Below are 9424 nucleotides of genomic sequence, written 5' to 3'. Positions count from 1 at the left end.
GTCCGTCTCTTTTCCTCATTAGGGAAGCGGGCTGAGCAAGAGCTCATCACGGTAACCCGTAAAAAGGAGCTTGAAACAGCCTTGAGAAATGTCTGTGTCCTCACCACATTTGCACATGATCAAAAACGTTTGCTTTTTGAAGGGTCATGCATGGGAAGTCTCAAAACAGCACAAGAATAATTATTCGACCTATTGAGAACTGGAACTCAGAAAGTAAATAGTGCTTTAGCTTGGGTTCCAAGAATAGGGGGTTTGTTATTTATCATCTTTCATGAAATACTGATTGATGTAGTTGTCCATTGAAAATTAACATCAAGTGGGGAAATTGCAGTTAACCCTCCCCGCCTGCGAGTGGCAGTGGAGAAACAAATAACAGCAAATACTTGAGCGAAGTACTGATTCAACATGTCTGCGCCCTGAAGGAGAGACAGAAACAGCAATAGAAACATTGTGAAAGCACAAGACGACAAGCAGGTACGTCATCTGTTGCAGATGATCTCTATTGTGCTGTACTCGGCTCGCTTTCTCCTATTTTAAAGCATCCGATGTTGGTTCATTTATTAGTGAACGTGATGGTGACGTCCGGCGTGTGACGTTCAATGTGACTGAGCGGTTCGTGGAGTTGCAATTGGAAACAGTGGATGCATTTTCTCGTGGTGTTCACAATCTTTTTGAAAGGAGTGGTTTATTATTCCAAACCCACATCATCAAAAACGAATGCCATCAACATAGCTGTTTGAGCATGTATGCATTTCGTATCCATTATATCCAGCTCTATCATGTTCTGGTATGCTCCTTTTCCTCACTAGCAGGCAGCTCAGCACACTCAAAAACGACTTACTCGTAACGTTTCCCCCCACTACTTCAAAAATTTACCATTTAACTAGTGTGCTGTACCAGTAAAATCTATGCGGCCGACTAGTAGTAGGCGACATCTCCTGGATTATCGGGTGTTGTTGTCGTATTTAATTAATTGATAATGTTTTTTCATTTACGTTTGAGATGTCCGATTTTGCTGGCGGTTCCCAAGTGAAAAGTATTTTTTGCTTCTATCGAGATGTAGCTAATAATAGTTCACGTCTTCTACGCCGCCAACATTTATTATTGTGGGTAAATGGCAAAAGGTGTGTTTAATGACTCACGACCAGGTGCATAAAGTGGTAGTGCACTTTTTTTGCCCATGTGTGATGTCATTCCAATTTGTACTAGAATTTCGGTTAGTATGCTAGCCAATACCACTGATGAGCCTCATGTGAATACTGAATACAGTTGTTTATGTAACATTGGTTCATGATGGTGTACATGCTAAATGCATGGTTTTCATGTTTGATGTCCTCTCCATTTTATTTTCAGTGGTTTTGCTAAAAGTCTGGTGGAATCCATCAGCATTTACTTTTGGGGCTGATAGGGGTGTCAATTATTTGCGGCAGTGCTTGTACCCAATTTGTCTGGAAATATCTTTTTGAGTAGCACCATTTTGTCTCATTTTTGGCTTTTCTATCACGTTTTGTGTTGCTTTTAATCCCAGACTGCACTTTTGTTGTCCTTTCCAGGGAATGTGCTATCTGTTCATGCCATATCCTTCTCATTTCACACCATTTGTCACAATCCCTTCAACCCCCACCTTCACCTTGAATGCAGCGGTCCTTTCATGAATATTGTTGAGGTGAGCAAATGAAATCGTAAGATGAGCGGTGGCATATTTCATGTCGAGTGGCGGCAATAATCAGTTGAAAAGTTCATTAGAAGCATTTGCAAGATTGAATAGGCACTGGGATGAGGCCAATGGGCATGGCAGTGATGCTTTCACACGGGTCAGTGGAGGAGACTGAATGCTGTACATCTGTTACTGTCTTCGCTTCGTGAGGAGTTGAACGCACTCACGGCTGTTAAGTTGACTTCACTTCGTCACGTGTGTAACACGCTTGGAAACATGTTTTCTGGCAATAATAATCAAAGTATCCAAAGGACCTTGAAAACAATGTGTCAAAAATCCACCAATGGTGCCACTTTTGGCCGACTAATATGCAGTTGAACAGTACCGGTAAACTACCATGGACTAGTGATGTGACTAGGTCCAACTAGCAGGCATGTTTCACAGTAGTAGCTCCATATCATTTTCCCGTACTAATAACATGTTGGCATCTATTAATGTACTAGCTGGTTCGCCGCCCTCCGGGCGGCTCATCAGCTAGTTCCTGCGGAAGGCTGGTAAGGTGGTGGTTGCATACTTCGTCTTTCTCAAGTTTACTGTGAACACAGCAGTCTGTTTCTGTATGTTTGTTGAAGAATAACGAGACTCCGGACACCATTGTTCATTTTGTGCCGCTGTATTCAAAACTGCCCGCCGTACAAAAAAGCGCACGCACTTCCCCCGTGCTGCTGGGGCAAACCATTCTGAAAGGTGGGGGGGGGCACTCCCCCTAACACAGTCAGGCTATGTTGATTGTGTTGGTCCTTCTTGTGCGGAAGTCTCTCCACTGTTTTTGTGTAGATCTCATTTCGAATGACTACACTTGGTTTGATGACAACACTGGAGACGTTTTATTTTCGCTAGGTCGCTACCACTGTCAGACAAACAGAGAGAAGCTCCCCCCGCTCTATTTATATGGACGCAGAACACTGTAACCTTCCACACAAAATAGTTCCAAACAAGTAACAATCGTGTCAGTGGCATACATCTTATACCTGTATGATACAGAGAGAAAGAAGAACAGATAACTTTGGTCTTCTAAGTGGAGCAATCGGGCAACTTTTTAAAAGTAAACTTTCCATTCATAAACTCTTTAAGTATCCGTTTTCGGTGTCTCGTGCTGCCATGGCTGGCAAAACAGACATGGGCGTGGACTTCTGCAGCGCGCTTGTTGTCTTGTTCTGGTGTATTTATAGAGCAACGTAGTATCCGCTTCTGACGTGTGCCGCGTTAATCTTGCGAGAAAAATTTTAATCCCGTTAAAATTCATTTAAATTGATGCCAATAAAAACGCGCTAAACTGACAGCTCTAATGGAAACACTATATCAAGCATTAATGTACAATAAAAATAACAAAGGTTCCAGAAACGACCCCTGGTGGACACCACAAATAATTGCAGCTTAATGTCAATGAGTACTAACTCTTTTATACAAACTGCTTGCTATTCATGAGATATGACTTTCCAAAGGCTTTCGTCTGATGACAATTGTTCCCATTTTTTTGCCTGAAATGTTCTGTGACATCGATGAATAATGCTTAAGAATGCATTATGTTTTCAGACGACTTTTCATACCTCTAGGGCTGCTGTCACACGTGGCCTGGTGCCTGGTGAAGAAGAACTCCTCCAAAGAGGGAACTTGATAATGTCAAAGCCTTTGTGTAGCCACGTGTCGCCCCGAGATGACGGATGCTTCTCCAGAGAATTGAATCATTGAAATAGCCCGCTGGATTGCGCTTCATCTTGCGCCGTCCTCCCTGAATATGTTCAAGCGTAGAGAAGTATCTTCAGCTCTCTTCAGTTTCATCTTCATTTTTCCTCCAGACTAAATTTTGCACCGTGCATCAATCTGTTTCTATGTGTAGGATTAATTCACCTCATCCTGCCATGCATTACACATTGAAGAGAATGACTATATATCAGCAACAGGTCTGTCTGCCTGAAAAATACAGTCTGCAGCAAACACTCATTTGTTCTGGGGGTACGTTCCACGAAATGAAACGGAGTACACTGATACCTATACTTTCAAAATTACCGTATTTGCCGCAGTATAAGGTGCTGAGGATTATGAGGTGCACCACCAGTGAATGTTTTCATCAATTGGGCGCAGAGCTACACTAAAGGGAATACAATACAATACAGCTGTAGTTATATAGCGCTTTCACAACCGCTGCAGCTGTAACAAAGCGCTTTAAAAAACTTCATCTTTAAAATACTACGTCCAAGACATCAGAATATTGATCCATATATAAGGCGCATCGGATTATAAGGCGCGCTGTCGGCCTTTGAGAAAATGGAATGCTTTTAAGTGTGTCTTATAATGCGGAAAATACAGTAACTGGTTCGGAAAGAAATTTCTTAACTTGAACATTTTGTAAGTAGCGATGCATTTTCCATGTAAATTCCCTAATCTGTTCCAAGCCCCCCAAAATTCAGATATAAATGTTTTATAAAGAATAAAAAATGCATCAGAATATGTACATGTTACAATTAGATTATTGCACAATAAATGAGAGTTATGCATAATGTAAACAAAGAATAAAGAGTAAAATTGATGGTTATTTAACTTTTAACTGCATTCTCATTGTTTTTTGCACTCTTTAGTTCATGTTCTCAGAAGTGAAATCGTCTTTCCCCATAGAAATGAATTGAAATGCCCTTATTTCATTCCAGCCCCCCCCAAAAAAAAAATTCAACAAAAATAATTTTCTTGTGTAATTTAATGATAAAAATCACATTACAGGGTGTTGGGCTTTATAAAAACATCCCATAATGGTGTAATTAAATGTAATAAAATAAAAAAAATTCACATTATATGCTTTAATGCATGCTTCTCCTTCTGTTGTGTGTCATATACTGTACGTAGAAATGGTCGATCAGCTCCTCTGTAAGATGGAATAATTCTTTCTTCACAGAGGATAACGAATATATCCATTTGGGCTAGCATAAGAAATATGTTAGATTACATAAATTTCCCTTTACATAGACTTTAATTTACTTTGAAATCATTTTATCGAGTCTTTCGACTCACATCATTTCGCTTAAAATGATGTGGCAGCCAAATATTGACTTTGACACCTGAAATCTGTTGATGTCCTGTGATGAAGGGTGATGTTTGTTTTATTTTCTCCTTTTGTGGCATATTTTCCAGAAACTGATGTTTGGACTGCACTTTTCGGTGCGTTCATATTTTGGAGGCTCAACCGTATTTAGTTTTGCCACTTTGAGAGAAAGGCTTGTCAGGCACGTGCCATGCTGCTCATCCGCCATTGTTGCTCATCCGCCATTGTTGCCGTTTGTCAAATATGATGGCGGGGGAGGAAATGCAATTCAAAGAAGGCAGTAAATAATACAGCATCCTCGGGGGAGATGACGCCTGCATGGCTGATTCAAGTTGGGGTTGGGAAGAGGGGTCCTCGTTTGAACTCGGACGTGGTGATGACCGCCGAGGTATTGCCGCTGCAAGCCAAAACTTTTCATACAACTGTACCGAGGAAGGATACACTGCCTAAATGTTTCATTTCCTCGCTGGGGTTTCCTAACAAGTAGAAAAGCAGTCAACTGTAATCACGCACAATGAGCACAAAACGGCTCCATATTTTATGATCTCTTTTTCAAAAGCACCCGTAAAAACAAATTTGCCTTGTGCCAAAATGTCTGTTTGTTCAAAGGTGTTGCTTTAGCTTAACTGTTCACAACATTGAACGAGCCCTGACCAAAAAAAAAAAAACCTTCGCTACATGCGCACACATTTGTGAACCTTTGCCTTGCAATGAGACGACTTTACAGCAGAGTAATGTTTAAATTGTTTTTGTTTTCCAGTCGTAGTTCTTATGATGCATGTAGTTTTCAATGGTGTCAAACTCTACTCAGTATTATGAGGTTTTTTTTTTGGTACTCTGAACCTTTCATTGGAAGGTAACCAATGTATTTGAAGCGCCTGTTAGTGTGAGCCAATGCAATCTCGCACATCCCACTGGGACTCGATTACAAGGTTCTTCTTTTGAATATAGATGAATATTTATAACACACATATATAGGCCAAGTAAGAACATCTGCCCTGTGTGATTGGAATGTAAATACAGTAAGTTTTTCCAGTTTCTTTCCGAGTCCTGCCGCGACTAGCGAAAACTCCCGATTAATTGACGCGCACACAAAAAGGGTTCTAATTGCTTGTAGATGCCAAAAGATGGCGGCAAAACACTTGTTTTTGTGACACCTCACACTATGAAACAACAAAAACATAACAAAGAAGAATGTAAGAACACATCCAAGAAACACTGCGCGGCCGACACTGACTTTTCACATGGCTCAGGTTGAACGGCAGTGGCTTTTTTTTACATGGCATCATTCACTCCATCATCTTTTCTCATGACGGTGACGCACACTCTGTTTATGCCACACTTACACATACTCTGTTCGAGCATCAAGTGCCTAAAAATGTCCGACTTCCGACAAATTCTTGATTGCTTGGGCTGCCGTTTGGCATCTGTGTCCCTCATAATTGAAGTGGCACGCCGACATCAACCGCCCAAATTTGATCTTCTACTCAAAAGCTGTGCTGATCTCAAATCCCAAGCGATGCAACGCTGCCATCTCCAGGGATCTGTTTGTCATTCCGGTGGTTGACAAACTAGATATTCGCAGAAGACAAGGGGTGTAGAGCCTCTTCCGAGCCTACCAATTAAAAAAAAAAACACATTTAACAAATATACCTGTATTTGTGGGTTCTGCTTGACGATTATAAGCATCCAACAGCAGTGAATGAGTTAAAAACATGAAAGATTGATTTGATTGCATATTTATTCAGGGAGTGCTGGAATAGAGTCATGGCATTTCAATTCATTTCAATGTGTTAAATGGATTTGCTAGGGGAGTCAACTTAGTTAAGAGCTTGGTCGTGGAACAAATTAAATTCTCAAGTTAAGGTACCGCTGCATATTGGTGAATTTTAACAGCGACCGAGTTGAAAGGCGGCAGAGATGGAGGGCGAAAGCGAGTCTTCTCAACCGGCACTCTTTTGAAGTGTCGGTTATGTACCACTGCCCTTCAGCACCTGCCATCCCATAATCAGAAGACGTAGCTCACACCCACGTGATGAATGCTAACACTTTGCAACAGCGCATGATCGTGTTTAGCAGTGGCCTGCCGCCGCCAATCACGGGTCACCACTCGATAATAGATTCCTCTCACTTTGGTCAGTGTGTTAAAAAAACCCTCGTGGCCCTAATTAATAAAACGCCTGCCCTCAAAGCAAATATGACTTCCCAGAATGCCCTGCTGCCGGCGAAGGTCCCTCCCCGCGCTGTCAGCAGACATTTAGTATTCAAGGCTCTCAGTCATTTATTGTGTCTCTAATGAGATTCAAGCATTTGTGCAAAGATGGGCAGGGACACGGGATTGCTTTTATAATTTTCTTTCTTATTCTTTTTCTACCGGTATCCAAGGACAACAGCGTGTCTCGAAGGCTTTTTTCTTTTAGCCCTTTCTCTTGCTCTTCCTTTCCTCCTCACTCGTTCTTTCAAATGTGCAATATTATTGTGTTGTGACTTAATTCCCTTAAACCAAAATGTGTTTAGGAGATTAGGACAATATTGTGCCACCTTTTCTTACCATCTCAATAAAATGAATTGCCGCATGTAAACGGGCTCTTATGGGCATGAATTATTTAAAATGGAATTTACCGGTTAATACTGAGTGGTGATAAAATAAATGTCCTTGGGCAAAATGTAGAACTGCCATTCAATACGGTAAAACAGAAGTGAATATGAGGCTTGGTAAAAAACTTTGGACAATGTATTGTGGAAGTAAGTAAAATTTTGATCGGATTTGATTTTTTGTTTGTTGGACTTGGATGTATTTTTGGGGCAAAAGTGCAATTGCAGCCACTTGTTTGTTAATGTCAACACAAATAGCGAATTGGGATTTTGGGAGGCAAGTCTGGGCAACATTAAAATCCCATTAAAAACGGTCCCTTGCAAAAGCAACCGTAATCTCGCGAGATTTCACTTTACAGCATATCAATCAAAGATGCAAGATAATAGGGATAGATTATGCCAGCAATTTCACTCACGTTTAGTGAAAATGCTAATCTATATTTTCAATCTTTAATTAAGGCTGCCCATATTGACGAGTCTTGTAAGAATTCCATATAGCGTAGATGAAACTTGCACAATGTGAATATTAATGCTGCAGAGCTGGGAAAGCAAGTTTTATTTATTAAGCAGCACAGCTGGTTTGTCCGCCATCACTTTCATGTTTTAGCTTTGCGTTTAAAGCTCGATGTCAGACGCAAGATTGGGGGTGGAGGGAATCACTGGGAACGCACGCAGAGCTCAGCGGACGTCATCTCACTTGCTGGAAATACTACTTTCCTTTTTGAGGCAGGGGGCTGTTTTGTCCGTGTCAGTGCTATGTTAATTTCAATGCTGTCCATACCCCCTGTGGAAGCTTGTGGGGTATCTGGTCTGTTCAATCCACTGAAAAAAAAAGTGAACAACCATCTGTCTTGTCTTCCCTTTTGTGTGATGATTTGCCCTTACAGGTCATCCTTAATTGAGATGAAGTCGACATGAACAATTTGTACCAGAATTATAGCCGCCACCGTGGTTAACTGGCGACCAGTTCAGGTTGTACGGGTTGTACCCGGCTCAAGGTAACGTTTCAATGCCAGCTGATTTAATGTAGCCTATGATCACTAGTCATAACAAATTGTAAATGCCTCCACGGTTTTTCAAGGGTAAACATAGCTGCTGGTTTACTATCAGTAACTTAATTGAACAAACGGTAAATAATTGTACATGCGATAACCTTGTTCGTACATGAGCTGCCTATGCCCACGTCAAGTCACTCAACACGCACACCGGCTAATGAGTTAACCAGCTAACAGTCAGCCAACGACACTCGCTGACGCCCACGTCACTCACCAAACCATACTCTGTCACAGAAACTGTGGTAGAACATGGCGATAGTGACCCCAAATGGGTAACAATAACACCTCCATCTGAAATATATATTATTGTTTTACAATAATTTTTATCCAAATTATTCATCGGATAATCAGTAGCATACGGTTTTGACAAAAGAAAAAAAATCCCATTGAAAAGTTTAGCGGCACTTAGACATTTATTTCTTTCTTTTCCTTTTTTAAAGAAAAGCTAAGTAAGGAACTGGCAAAATGGCCACCCCTTGAGTTGGATAACAACGGCTAGATTTTACTGCTTAACTCATATTTCACAAACGCGATATTTATCAGAATTCCATCTTTAAATTAGTGGGGCTGCATTGAAATTTGTTATTCTAAAGAATTTGGGGGGGGGGTGACTTCCCCTTTTACATCAGTTTTTGTCATTTTTATAGTATATTTTTGTTGTTGTTTCATATCCTGTATAGCCTTTCTCCAGTGAGCAGAGGAAGCTTCCACTTGTACGATGAAAGCATAAATCTTCTCCAAGGTCAGCATCATTCGTTTTTGGACGTCGGAGTGCAGTATGACATTAAACACTTCTTTGAGAAACTGACAATATTACATAAAATTGCTCCCTGGTCTAATACTAAATAATGTAATCTGGCAGACAACAAGAATATAGCTTGTGCAAATTTCAATTGGTCAAAGATACAATTTCATGTTAACCCCATATTAGTGCTATCTGTAAAGGACAGAAGTTGGAAGTGATAACATCAGACACAAATCCACCATGGGAAGTTTAATTACATTTGCATGAACATATCT

General features: G+C 40.7%; 1 protein-coding gene across 1 annotated transcript in view; it reads left to right on the top strand.

The window, feature by feature from the left end:
• Positions 1 to 370: 370 nt before the first annotated feature.
• Positions 371 to 9424, top strand: part of mrpl11 (mitochondrial ribosomal protein L11) — a 62840-nt gene continuing 53786 nt past the window's right edge. Inside the window, exon 1 of the mRNA XM_052073893.1 lies at positions 371 to 474. The gene's annotated coding sequence lies outside the window, so the exon portion shown is untranslated. The remainder of the gene's footprint in view (positions 475 to 9424) is intronic.

This window comes from Hippocampus zosterae, chromosome 1, assembly GCF_025434085.1.
Source record: "Hippocampus zosterae strain Florida chromosome 1, ASM2543408v3, whole genome shotgun sequence".
Classification (NCBI taxonomy): domain Eukaryota; kingdom Metazoa; phylum Chordata; class Actinopteri; order Syngnathiformes; family Syngnathidae; genus Hippocampus; species Hippocampus zosterae.
This window is presented reverse-complemented; position numbering and strand designations above follow the sequence as displayed.